We start from the raw sequence: 14,428 nt of genomic DNA, 5'->3' as shown, positions 1-14,428 counted from the left end.
AGCACACGTATTCCACTGACTGCCACCCATGCCCCAGAGTGAAGTTAAACTGGCACTGAATCCTCATCTGTGTCCCATCTTTGGAATGCCACAGACATTCACTCTGCCCTATACTGTAGGGGACAGGCATTGTGACAGAACAGTGTCACCCTCTAGAATCAGGAGATAAGAGTGCTTTCCCTTTGAAAAGGTCTGGCTATCAGGAGCGTGGCCAGCCATATGCATATAGGCTCACTGAAGGCCCACGAAGTTCCTGCTGCCTATTCCCAGTACACTACACTCAAATGCCTATCATCAGCAAGAATAGTGCAATGTTCATGCTGCTCTGCCTACGTGAGTATGCTGAAGGGTTTTATGGAGTCAAGCATTGACCAGTCCCCAGATGTACATAGCCAAAGAGAACTTAACTCAGCTCTGGCTATACAGTCCACCTGGGTGCTCTATAGAAGAAGCACAAAGGAGCACCAAGATTCGGCTCCCACCCCACCTAGGAAGTCTCTGCTGCCCTACCCACTCACCCTGTCTGACCACATGCTGTTGTCAAGACTGGGTATAAGCCCCATCAAGTGAACGTTGAACTTCCCAGCTTCCTGTGAGTGTCTAGTCTGCACTGCTGATTGAACCACTGCTGGAGCCTCTCATGCCAAGAGCCTTTGCTATTAGCAAAGCTGGCATCAGCAGATCCTGAAGCCCTTTGTCTGAGAGGGCTATAACTCCCACTGTAGAAGTACCTCCCCCCCATCACTGTCTGCTCCACAGACCGGTGCGGCACACACTGTACAGAGTCATTAATCACAACCAGGGAAACTATAGGGAAACTGTTCTGTGGTGGCCATCTAGAATTAGAGCCAACATTGCACCAATACTTCAGTATATACCTTCAGGAGAAATCTGCCTACTAAGAGGGTCATTTCATCAAAATAGAGATTTCTGAACTCCAGGTACACAGATCCCAGTGTAGGAGCATAAAGAATCTGAATGGATGAGGTGGCATCCTCTCAAAGAATACTATGGCAGTAAGTTCCAAATAAACAATGAAAAGGAATGATTATTACTGGAGAGACAAAGGGCCAGTGGAGAAGGGCATAAAAGGCATTGCAGGGGTAAATATGAGCCAAGTAAAGGACAAATGTGTCATAGTGAAACCCACCCTTTTTTATGATAATTTCCAAAGAAACAATTGAAAGATAAAGGAATGATTGTATTTTAAAAAGTGAGATCCTAGAGAATATAGTTAGTGAGATGATATTAAAGAGGTATCACATATTACGAATGTAAAATTCCATAGAGAAATACATTGAAAAAGAACCAAACAGCAATCTTGGGATGAAAAACTCAGTAAATTAAATAAAAGATAGAGTTGCTAGCCTCAACAGACAATCTAGATTAAGCAGAAGAAAGAGTATCTGAACTTGTGACTTTATCCCATCCAACCATGACATACCATATCCAGGTCCAGCCAGGCTAGCCCATGCTGTGCCCCGATCAAGCCTGCTAAGTGTAGTCCTCACCCTTTGCCTCGGTCAGTGTTTGTTCTGTTGCTGTGAAGAGACACCATGACCATCACAACTCTTATAAAAGAAAACATTTAATTGGGGGCTGAGCCATGACCATCATGCCAGGGAGTTTGGCAGCAGGCAGGCTTGGTACAGAGCAGTAGGAGAGAACTTACATCCCAATCCACAGGCTGGAGGAAAAGAGAGAAAGAAACTGACTGGGCCTGGCTTGGGCTTTTGAAACCTCAAAGCCCACCCCCAGTGACACACTTCCTCCAATCTTTTCAAATAGTGCCACTCCCTGGTGACCAAGCATTCAAATCTATGAGCCCATGAGGGCCATTCTCATTCAGACCACCATACTTCTTATCAAAGAAACTCCTCTTTGCAGAAGACAGACCATCAATGAAAACAATTGGTCAAAATGAAGAGAACAACTGACCATGGGGTACCAAGCCCCATCTGATGCATCTACAATTCAATTCCTGCACCTAAGGCTCAGGAACATAATGGAAGAGGGTAGAAAGATTGTAAAAGGCTGAAGATAAGGAGATCTGCTGTGAGATTGTGTCCCCTAGAAGTGACAAGGAAGTTATACCCAAGACACCTCAACGGTATGGTCCTAAATAAGACCTGAACAATGACAACACTAATAGATACTCTAACATCTATTGAAAATCCAATGATACCCCACCCCTAGACAAAGAACCCAGGGATGAGCCCCCTAATTGGTTATCTAGTAGCAAGTGGTCAGTGACTGACCACCACCAAATAGACTCAGCAGGCTGTATTTATATATTTATGCAGCTGTGTAGCTAATAAAGAGACCATGAATTTGAGAGGGAATAAGGGGATATGGATGGCATTGAAGGGAGGAAAGGGAAGGGATAAATGATGTAATTATATTTTAGTTTAATTTATTTTAATTGTAAAAGAATATTTGAACTTGAAGACAGGCCTTTTGAAAGCTCAGTTGGGGCAAGAAGATATATTCAGGACTTCTGGGACACCATTAAATGAACAAAGAGTATATTTTTTGAATACTCAAAATTGAAGGAAAAAGTTAAGGACACAAACAATTTCAATGAAATAATGTGGCAAGAATTCAAATCTTGGGTAAAATGCAGACATATATGTAAATGAGGTATATCAGAACCTTAATGTGACCAGAAAAGATATTTACTACAGAATACAAGCATACAACACTACAAGCATAGTGTTGAAGTATGTGGCAAAGAAAAGATTTTAAAATCTATTTTAAAATAAGAAAGCCCTAGTCACAATCCAGGATGTTCCAGTTGGATTAATAGCAGATTCCTCAGCAGAAACTACAAGCCAGGAGGGGATGAAGTGATGTACTACAGGTCTTGAGAGAAAATCATTTTGGACTAAGCTGCTGTATCCAGCAAAGCTAGCCTTCGGGAATGAAGAAGAAATAAGACCTTCTGTGGTGGTTTGAAAGAAAATGGCCCCCAAAGGGATTTTCACTATTAGGAGGTATGGCCTTATTGGAGTAGATGTGGTCTTGTTGGAGGAAGTGTGTCACTGTGTAGGCAGGTTTTGAGGTCTCTCATATGCTCAAGATACTGCTAGTGTGACAACACACAGACCACTTCTGTTGCCTACAAGATATAGGACTCTCAGTTTCTTCTCCAGCACCGTGTCTGCCTGCATGCCGCCATGATGATAATGGACTAAACCTCTGAAACTGTATGCCAGCCACCCCAATTAAATGTTTTCCTTATAAGAGTTGCCATGGTCATGGTGTCTCTTCATAGCCATAGAAACCCAAACTAAGACACCTCTCCAGAGGAAAAACAACAAAAGAGGAAATTCATGACCGGAAAACAGCCTTTTTGACCCCTTGCTCCCAAAGATTAACTGTCATTCCACAACACAAAACGCATTTCGTCTAGTTTGTGCCTCCATCGTCTTAACACTTCCAACACCATTCAAAATTCCATGTCCAAAATCTCTTCTGAGAGTCAAAGCTAAGCCTTCTTAACTGTGAGGCCCTGTAAAAATCAAAACAGCTAGTTGCGTGCTCCCATTAAATAGTGGTACAGAGTGAACAATCCCATTCCAACCAGGGATTCTGCAAGGTTTCCCAAGGCCAACACCCAGCAGGGAGAACACCAAATCCTATAGTTCCATGACTAGTGTTTGGGACACATGGTGGCATGATGTGATTTCCTACAGGCTTGGGAAGGCCTATCCCTTCAGCCCTGTTACCTGTAGCTTACCTTGACAGACAAGGTATTCCTGGTATTTCCAAGATCCTGAGGTCTTCTCTGCTTCACCTTCACAGTTTCACACAGCAAAGAGTCTGGTTCTGCTACGTTGCCTAACTACACAGGATTTTCTCTGGAACCTTGGTGCAGGCCTCTCTAACCATGGCTTGCTAGCAGTCTCCATAAGTAGTCAATTCTGTTCAGTGAGAGATCTCTTAAGTGTAGTGGAAGGTGCACAGGATGGCTCAATGGGGAATGGTGCTTGACAGCCCCCAGGTCTCCAGGGTGGAAGGAGAAAAGCAAACACGTTATCCTCTGACCACCATACACATCCTATGGTATACATACATCTGTCCACGTACACAGAATAACTAAATGTAGTTTTAAAATATTTAAAGGCACACAAGTGCCATACACAATTTTTTTTTTTAATATTTAGGTAGAATTGTTTGGCTAGTTCTGCTTATCCCCCCAAAATTCTGTTAACCTACCAGAGTCAGCTTTAGGTCTATATACTTCCTGGACCATGAAGGAATGGAAATAAAACAGGTGCATATTTATGGTTGGAGAGCAAGCTGAGAGAGCTTCAGGGAACTAGACCAGCGCCGATGGGGCATGCTACCCCACTGTGTGATGATGATGATGGAAGATCTCTGTCAGACAATTGGCTTGGATCATTTTCTCAGCAATGATGACCAGCATGATTTTAGAAACTGTGCACCTGAGCATGAGAAGTGTTATGGTTTAGATGTAAAGTATCCCCATAACAAGGCTCATGTATAAGCCTTAGCCTCCAGGTGTTACTTCTAATTTTTAAGTACATTTATTTGTCTGGTTTTTTTTGTGTGTGTGTGCGTGTGTGTGTACACATGCACAATGGTATACATGAGGAGGTCAGGCAACAACCTGCAGGAGGAATTGGTGTTAGTTTTTTGGCTGCGTTGTGTTCTTACCCTGCAAGGAAATGCCACGAAACACGACAGAATCCGCTAACAAAGAGTTTTATTAAAGGTAAAGGGACAGAGAGTGAACAGGCCTGCGGGAAACACGTGTGTGGAGAAGGAGGAACCAGGAGCATGGCGCCTGATTTTAAAGGCTGGGCGTGGACAGATCAGCGTCACTACTACACGCAAGCGTGCAGATCACATGGCCATGTTGCGCGCTTACGTGGCCAGTGAAACGTCACGCATCTCGGTCCCACGAGATGCCCTGACCCGGAAATGGCTATCCTGACCTGGGCCTGGCTAGGCGGAAGTGTCTGCCAGGCATATGCGAACACGCCTGACCGTGGGGGCGTGTTGTAAATCTTTCAATTGGTTCTCTCCTTCCACCACGTGGGTTGTTGGGATCAAACTCAGGAGGTTATCAGACTTACTGGTGAGCTCCAGATTCAGTGAGAGACTGTCTCAAAGAATAAAGTGGAAAAATGGTTAGGGAAGACACCCTGACATCAACCTCTGGCCTCCACACAAAGGTGAGCATGCCCACCCCAGGTGCATAGAGGCATATATAACATACATGTACATACAAACCTGTGTGAAAGCTGCAGGACAGAGAACAGGACAAAAATTTAAGTTTAACCATTTTGTCAAAATGGTACAGGAGCTCAAGTTTAAAAGACTGGGTGGCAGTGGTTGTCACCAGTCAGCAGAGGAACCCTCTCTGGTGGGAATGACACGTGGGCAGCCTCAAGGTGCTGAGTGGGGGAGGCTTACGAGATGGGATTTCAAAGCCAGCGACTTAACAGCACTTAGAACTGTGGCTCTTGGCTTCTGATGCCAGGAACATGGTTGTAGACTTTCCTGAGTGCCAGTGGCTTTTAGGCTGAGCTTTCAGACTCAGAAGTTTGTGTCCATAAGCCTTGTGAACCAGATACGGGCTCTGGGTTCTCAAGTCCCCCGCCACCCGCCGTATTTACCTTGCTCATTATGCAGACACCGAGACGCCAGTGAGACTGATTCAAGCTGGTGACAGACCTTGTTGTCATACACGTCAGGCTGGTTCTGCAGGCATGCAAGACACCGAAGTTACAGGCTCTCAGAGGCTTCCACCGGGTTTCAAAGGAATTCCTGGGAGGCCAGGCCATGTGTAGCAAGGTCCCAGTCCCCCTAGGAAGAAGCTGTGTGTGGAAACGTGACAGTAAAGTCACATGCCAGGAATGAGGAACATCAAGGAAAACTGCAGGCAACAGCAGAAGCAGAAGAGAAAAGCTGTTTAGTCTGCAACTGGCAAGGCCATAGGCACCCCAGGCTCCACATCACCAAGCCCCAGGGTCTGTTCTTCAGTCTCCTTAGAGATGGCTCTGCTCACACATCTCTCTGTACCACACTTTCTACACCAAGGTCCTCAGTCATTTACTAGTCTTTCACTCATTTTCCAGCCTCTAGATTTTCATCCTAGAAGATGTAGCCTTCAGAACAAAGTGCTTTTAAAAGTTTTCAAAGCCATACAGGTGACATGTTCATTTGGTTGATTGGTTGGTTGGTTTTTGGGGGGTTGGGCAGTTGCTGGGGATTGAACTCAGGGCCTCGCCCAAGCTGGATAAGTATTCCACTGAGCTACATCTTCAGCACTCTAACATCTATACAGATACACTGAATAACCTCACTGATGGTCAGTCCTGCCCCATCCCACTACACATTCCTCCCCCATGTACACACTTCAGATTTTGAGGCAAATTTTAATAAACTAACTAGTCAGTATATATATATTTAAAACTCTTAATTTCCATTTCCTCTGTAAAGACTCTAGAAATACAGTCACATCCTGAGGTACTGTTGTTTAGGGCTTAAACTTCTGAATCTGAAGGGAGCAGAGTTGGGATCACAACAAAGTTATAAATTAAAAACTTAGTATCCTAAAATTTCTAGTTAGCACCCAACTTTTTACTATAAACATGTTTGCTTTAATTCATCCAGTAAGTTCTACACATTGTATCTACTTGTGTCTCCTAAGCCCCCCTTTTTGTGGGTTTATATTTTTCTTTTATTGAAAATAGATGTTTTCATACAATACACTCTGATAATGGTTTCCCCTTTCCCAGCTCTTCAGGGAGTCCCCTGTCTTCCCCCCACTGGAATCCACACCTTACCTTAAGCCTTTTACTCTTTCGTACTGTTACAGTTTACAATGAGACAAGTCCCATAGATCTGGCCGTGTCTTCATTTTCCTGCTTATAGTTATCATCGGGGGTGTTTTCTCTGTCCTCTGTGTGTATGAGAAACTGTCATTGAACTCAAAGGTTTCATTGGCTTCTGATTTCTTGACAAGTCTGCTTTGGAGATAACAGTGGATTCTTTTCATCTCCTCCTTTCAGGGAGATGATAACCAGTGGCTTACCTCCATTTTGAACATCAAGGGCTGCAAGATGACACTTTTCAGAGTTTTTCATCCTTTGTTTTGCTGTTCTATCCCCAGGTGGCGCAGTTAGTACAGGAGATGTAGCAAAAAACATGTCTCAGTATTTTCTCATTTACAAAGAATCAGTGATTTGGTTCTTCAGTGTCCTCCAATGTCACAAATAATGCCGTTTTCTTTATTTTCTCTGTGTGTATGTATGCACATGCCTGTGTAGAAAAGACTAGTCTTCAGGAAAGGTGGCGTCTCCACATACTGAATCACCTTGCACTTCCTCAGAAGGTCAGTTGACCATACCTTTTTGGGTCTATTTCTGAATTCTTTTCTGTACCATTGACTTATAGGAAAGTCCTTATGCTAAAACATGCTGTTCTTGTTTCTGTACTTTACAGCAAGTCTCAACTCAGGTTATATAAATTGTCAGATAAAATGTTACAGTTGTTCATACAAATTATTTTCATTCTCCCAAGACACATGTCTTTCTAGATAAAGCATAAGTCAGTTTGTCGGTTTCCACAAGATAAGCTTTCTGAGTCTTCTAGTCTAGTTCTCTTTCACTGATTTAGGACTTCTCTTCCATAATGACTTTCGACTTTCAGAATATTGTGCTTATATGTGCTTTGTCAAGTGCGTCCTTAAGTTTTTCTTATTTTTCCTGCTCTTGTACATTTACTTCCTTTCCAAGGCTTTGTAGTACACATAGATATAATTGTTATTGATCTGTGTTAATTAGCCAAGCTTTTATTCTGGCTTCCTTAAGTTTTCCTAAGTACATGGTCATGTCACCCACAAATAAAGATAGTTCTACTTCTTTCTAGTCTATATTCCTTTGATTTCCTGTTCTTGCTTATGGCATGGATGAGGATCTCTAGTGAAACATTGAGTAGGCATGGAGAGTGGACACCAGCATGCTCTAGAGGGAAATTGCTACTCTGAGCATTAAGCATGAGGTGTAGGTGTGTCTTATCTGGTTGGGAAAGCGCCTGTCTATTGCTTGTGAGTTTGTATCCTGTTGGGTTTTATGAACTGCTTTCTGCATCCCTCAGTTGATCCTGAGATTCTCCCGTCCCTCTGCTACCACGGTGAGGTAGTTACTAGATTCCTACGCTAGTTGGCACTGCTTGTGGTAGCACTTTGTGTGTTGGAAGATTCCATTGCTAGAGTTTTCGTAAAGGTTTTTGCTCCTATGTTCATAAAGTATGTTGATTTATGATAGACTTTTCTTGAACTACTATTCTGGTCTTGTGACATGAGCTAAGGTCTGTACTAAGTTTAGTACTTTATTCTTAAATGTTTGGTGGAATCAGTCAATGAAAACAACTGTTTGGAAACTTTTTGAGGGAAGGTTTTAAATAGATCTTTTTATTTAGATTAAAATAGTTTTATGTGTATTAGTGTTTATGCCTGTATTGTGTGTGTGCGTACGTGCAGCACAGATGTGCCTAGTGCCTACTAAGGCTGGAAGGAGGCATCGGGTTCCCTAGACCCAGTGTTACAGACGGCTGTGAGCCACTCTGCGGGTACTAGGACCAAATCCAGGTCCTCTGCAAAAGCAGCCGAGTACTTTTATCTGCTGAGCCATGTCTCCAGCCAGAGGTTGGTTTCCTTAATAGAAATATTTAGCACTCTTTTGTGAATGAGTTTGGTAGTATCCTTAAACTATTTCATCATAAATGTTTAACTTTTTGAAAAATGGTTCAAAATAGTCATTATTTATCTTATTAATGATTATAGAAGCTCCAGTGAGGTCCTGGCTTTCCTAATGCTTATAATACCTTCCTTAAATGTCTCACCATTACTGCCACCCTCCCACCAAAACAGCCAGTGTGCCACATGAATGGTTGTGTTTGGTTTGTCTGTTTCCTGCAGCCCAGGCTGTGTGGTCCTCCTGCTCCACCCCCCAAGTGCTGAAATTACAGATGTGAGCCATCATGCCCAGCCCTGTGCTGGTTTTCCATTTCATTGATTTCTGCTCTTTATTCTGGCCTCCTTCCTTCAGCACTCTCACTTCTTGGTTGAGATATTCTTTTCCTATTTGAACAAGTCAGGAGAAAACCCCAAAGCTACTAGAATAACTGAATTAAAATCGAATAGTAATTTTAACCAATTTTCTTACATTTGTATTGTTGCTTTTCAAAGTTAGTTTCCTCTGTAGCTTTTCTGTTGTGAAATAGATAACGTGCTTTTAAAAACATTTTCAAAGGACACAGAACATTGAGGAATTGCTGTAGTCAGGGCAGGCGTAACAGGTTATCTCAAAATCCCAGTGGCTTAATGCAGCAAAGATTTGCTCGTACCATGCATTAATTGTGACTCCTCAGTGGCTTTGCCCTATAGTCAGGACCCACACTGGCAGAGCCGCCATCACCTAGCATGTGGCAGGGAAGAGAACACTGAAGGATGTCCCCATGAGGGCCAACCTAACAGCGAGAATCTAGGAACTAATGTGTGTATATATACGATATGTAATGTGTGTGTATGTGGGGGGACATGTGTATGTATGGCATTTGTGTGTATGTATATGGGATGTGTACATGTGTGTATGGGTTGTGGTGGGGGCAATACGGGCTACTGAAGGACTGACTAAAATGGGTAATTCTCATTGTGTGTATTTCAGGAACTTCAGCTTTGTACCTTATCTATTATGTATAGCAAGTTTCAAAACCACTATTAAGCAAGAATTACATCTTAAAAAGAGTTTCATTTATGTTTTATAAGAGTAGTTTCCTTAACCAACAGCCAATCGCAGTCTCCTGTGGGTAACAGCAGTAACAGAATCCCTTGCATTTGGATGGTGCCTCTTTCTAGATTCTTTCCTCTATAGATTGGGCCCCCTTTTTTCATTTCCACTTGTGACTTGGGCCGTAATTATGCACCATATTTCTAGAATTGATCTTAGGACTCTAAAGGTATGTGACACCCACCCTGACAAGTTCACAGGTTCTTCCCATGCAGCCGGCCCACACAGGCATCTCTAGTGCTGATGCATTTCCTGCACCCCAAACTCAGTGCAGACACAGCTGCACCTGTCTTCCCATGCTGTAGTCAGTGCATTAAACTTAAGATCAGAAATGAGATTCGGCAGCACAATTGTCGGATTATAATAATATTTGCAGTTACTAACCCTTTTTATTCTCCAGCTCCTATGAATGTAGAGAGAATTTTCCAGAAGCGATATGGTATGTGTGATACCTAGACAGATTAAATGCAGATGAGATTAGCTGATATTAAGGTAGACACTAAAGCAAGTGTGAAACAGTGTAAATTTTCTCAATTGTTTTTGGTTTGGGAAAATATAGTGATTTTTCATTTAAAAATATTTATGCCAAAACTGTTAGGAGATCCTTAAACCAAATAGTAAGGATTACTGGTATGACACTGGGAAAACTGCAGTATACTGCAAGATTTCTTTAAACAAATGCTGTGTTAGGTGTACCCAACTCAGCATCTCAAGTGACTGTCAATCTAAGTATGGTCCGTCTCCCTGCTGCTCAAAGAAACTGAAATGGGAAGCACCTGGGCTGCCTCTATTCCCCAAAGCTTTGTTTTCTCTAAAGGGACATATAATATAGACTGTTTACAAAAATGGCTGTTAATGCTGGTCACTTTTGTTTCCTTTCACAGAGGTTACTCACATGTGTTGGTATAGTAAAACAACACACAAAGGAGCCAACAATAATGCAGTTTAAGGATGTAAAATGAGAACCACAAGCTCAAGTCAAGAAGAGAGTAAGTATGGCATTAGTATAGTAAATATTAGTATGTTCATTAGTATAGTGTAGTAAGTATAGCATGTTCGTTAGTATAGTATAGTATAGCATATTAGTATAGTATAGTAAGTATAGCATGTTAGTATAGTGTAGTAAGTATAGCATGTTCGTTAGTATAGTATAGTAAGTATAGCATGTTCGTTAGTATAGTATAGTAAGTATAGCATATTAGTATAGTATAGTAAGTATAGCATGTTAGTATAGTATAGTAAGTATAGCACATTAGTATAGTATAGTAAGTATAGCACGTTACTATAGTATAGTAAGTATAGCATGTTAGTATAGTATAGTAAGTATAGCATGTTCATTAGTATAGTATAGTAAGTATAGCATGTTCATTAGTATAGTATAGTAAGTATAGCATGTTAGTATAGTATAGTAAGTATAGCATGTTAGTATAGTATAGTAAGTATAGCATGTTCATTAGTACAGTATAGTTAGTATAGTATAGTAAGTACAGCATAATCTAAAGATAGGAGCTGGGCTTGGTGGTGCATGCCTGTAGTCTCAGCTCTCGGGAAGCAGAGGCAGGTGAAGCTTGGTCTTCAGAACGGGTTCGAGGACAGCCAGGACTACGTGGTGCTACAGATCGGAAAGCACCGAGGGGACCAGCCAGGTCGGCCAGTGCTTCCATGCTGGGCAGATCTGAAAGCAAGTCTCCAAGGCACAGATGTCTGGAAAAGGCCTTCCATGTCTGCTCTCCAGGTTGTACTTGAAGCATGAATACAGGAACGGCACATATTCTTTACATCTCTGAATCCCTGTGGATACTTCTCAAGGGAAATTCTGGACGGGTGGAGTATGATTTCACCTCATCCTGGGAGCCCATTGAAAGGAGAAGATATTGGAATTTTGAGTATTTATAGTGAGTTATGGGAGAAGGGGCTACATACATAAAATTCTCTAAGAAATGTCTCATCTGAGAGTTTTGATTTCTGTAGCCATATTCAGGAACCACTGTAAAATGACCCAAAACCTCATTTCTTGCATGCTCCCTTTAATTGCTCTTTGACCCGTCCAGCAGATCAGGTTATTCGAGGGTCTCGAGGAGGGAACCACCTGAAAGCCAGTGGGGGCGAGAGAAGAAGGAGACCAGGCGCATAAAGAAAGACAGAGTCAGTCTGAGTCGCATCAAGGCCTCGTTTATTGGCAGGATGTTGCAGCTTATAAGCAGGATTTCAGGCAGGGAGGGGGAGCAGGGAGAGTGGAAAAATTTTCTTGAGAAGAAGTCAGGGTGGTCAGGGTAGGGTGTTTCTTTGGTCCCAGGCTTCTGCAGCTGGCTGATTACAGTTTATGCCAAGTGGTTTATCTAAACGCAAATTTGGTGGTTAGGCCAAGGACGCCCTGTTTTTGCAAGACTCCATGAAGCAGAAAACTCAAGACACAGCAGTCCTGGGTCAAACAGTCCTGGGTCAGTCTCCAACAAATTCCCCCTCTTTTCTTTAAAAATAGACCACATTTGCGGTCGAGCTTTAAGAGGTCTGGGGGTCCGGAGGAATGGCTTCTGGAGGATCACAGGGGCCCCGTCCCTCTATGCTTTGAGAAAGAGGTCCGGGAGACAGCATCTCCCCAGATTCAAACACTACAGGCATCCCCGTGGTGCGGGAATCAGCGGACTGTGCGGTTTTTCGGAGGGAATGGAAATTGATAAGCGCTGAGCGTTAGGCTGCTACCGCACAACCATTATGCAACGGGGCATGTAATCCAGGCTCTCGGGATATTAGGGCACCCATGTCCCCAGCCTGTGCAGTCACAGCTGCACTCCAGTCATGCCTGGAGCTTCCCCTCACACAGGGGCAGCCTTGCCCGAGTCGAGGGGTCTGTGTGGGGCATCTTCATCGTGGTCCAAGGGATGTTAGGACCCGAGGACATTGAACCTGAGTCTTTGGGGGGGCTCCTGGCCGCTCTCCTCTGTGTCTAGTCTGTGGTAGTGAATTGAAATATGCTGTGGTAAAGCCGAATCAATCTGATTTTTGATAAATCGAGTCAACCGCTGAAAAGCCCAGGGGCCAAAGGTGATGAGGAGGAAAAGAATAATCAAAGGAGTTAAAATGATGGGTAACAGGGTAGAGAGCCAGGGGGATCCTTGCAACCAATTTTCAAACCATCCACGCTGATTTTCAAACTCCCTTTTCTCTGAGCTAACCTTTCCCTTAATTTTTCCATGGATTCTCTGACAATACCAGTATGGTCTGCATAAAAGCAACATTCTTCCTTTAGGACGGCACATAAACCTCCCTCCTTTAGGAACAGCAGATCTAGACCCCTTCTGTTTTGTAGTACTACCTCTGAAAGTGAAGTGAGGGACCTTTCAAGGGCTGATATGGATCTTTCTATAGCCTCTAGATCGGTGGTCATGGCCACCTGTAACTGCATCAAGTGATTATTTTGTACAAGGGCGGTGGTCCCTGTACCAATTCCCGCAGCAATGCCTCCAACACCCAACAAGAGGGCTATAGTCAATGACACAGGTTCTCGAGTGTATCTACTCCTTTGCTCGAAGAATTCCATAACCAAGCTTTCTTCATGATAGGTGACACAAGGCCACAACTGAACCAGTACACAGAATTCATGGGAATCATCAAATATCTGAGCAGATATGCAAGGGGTCAGTCCTGTGTTACAGGCCCAGTAGGACCCGTTGGGTGCTTCGAGATAATAGCTCCCTTTATAGGGTGTCAACGTTTGTTTACAGAGGTGGCTATGGGTCGATGGAATTTTGCCCAAACAAGAACCTCATCCGGAGACTTCAGGGAGTGTTAGTTTATGTGGCTTAGTCTGACACCTATTGCTCGGGGAAGTGAGGTTATTGGCAGTGGACTGAAAGGCGATTCCTTCATAATAAGGGGGACTGGAGGTAAGGCAGAGCCAGCAACCCAAGGTTTTGTTTGGATTTGTGGCATTTAGGGCCAGATAAGCTCCCTGGACCAATTTAAACAATATCTCCTGTTCCCCCAAAGGGAGTAAGGAGAGTTCCATTAGTGGAGTCTACGATGGTAGTCACGGTGCTTGTATGGTAGGGAAAGGGACGAGGAGGAGGTGAGGGGGGAGGAAGTGATGGCACCTTTTCATGATTGGAGGGAACCTTTTGGTCAGAGAGAACTAAGTTGGGTCCTACTGACTTTGGGTACTTTTCTATTGTTAGCAAGATCTTGAAAATGACTCCTTTATCTGTGCCATCAAGATACTAGCGGAGTCCCCATGTTTTTCCTAAGGGCCATTCTCGATTCGCTCTACCCTGAGGGGTGAAGGTTATGTTTAAAGGTAATGATAGCCCGGGATGATGGGCTGTCCCAGTATAGGAGCTAAAGCAAAAACGTCTATTTGTGCTAGGCTTACTGTATCCCCTTGTAACTGAAATAAAGTCCCAAGATGAAGTTGGTTTCCAGTAAGCTGTCCCTGTAGTTTCACAACCCCATCGAGCACAAAAGAAGGTCTCGAATCCCCCACATCTAGCAGCCGTGGCTCGGCTTCTACCATCCTTAGGGCAGACATAAAAGTCAGATTGTGCTAACCTACAACAAGCTGTAGGACTAACACAGCCTGGGGCAGTCATCACAGCAGGGTTATTATC

At 43.3% G+C, this 14,428-nt stretch overlaps 1 protein-coding gene across 4 annotated transcripts in view; it reads left to right on the top strand.

The window, feature by feature from the left end:
• Positions 1-14,428, top strand: part of Gpr160 (G protein-coupled receptor 160) — a 28,858-nt gene that overhangs the window by 2,768 nt on the left and 11,662 nt on the right. For 3 of the 4 annotated variants that reach the window (XM_059265309.1, XM_059265311.1, XM_059265308.1), the window contains exon 3: positions 10,709-10,813. The gene's annotated coding sequence lies outside the window, so the exon portion shown is untranslated. Of the gene's footprint in view, positions 1-171; positions 334-10,708; positions 10,814-14,428 lie in introns of those variants that run through there. The other variant, XM_059265310.1, reaches the window with a different exon arrangement.

Source organism: Peromyscus eremicus, chromosome 6, assembly GCF_949786415.1.
Source record: "Peromyscus eremicus chromosome 6, PerEre_H2_v1, whole genome shotgun sequence".
NCBI classification, from domain to species: Eukaryota; Metazoa; Chordata; class Mammalia; order Rodentia; family Cricetidae; genus Peromyscus; species Peromyscus eremicus.
The sequence above is the reverse complement of the archived record's forward strand: the minus strand, read 5'-3'. Positions and strand labels throughout refer to the sequence as shown.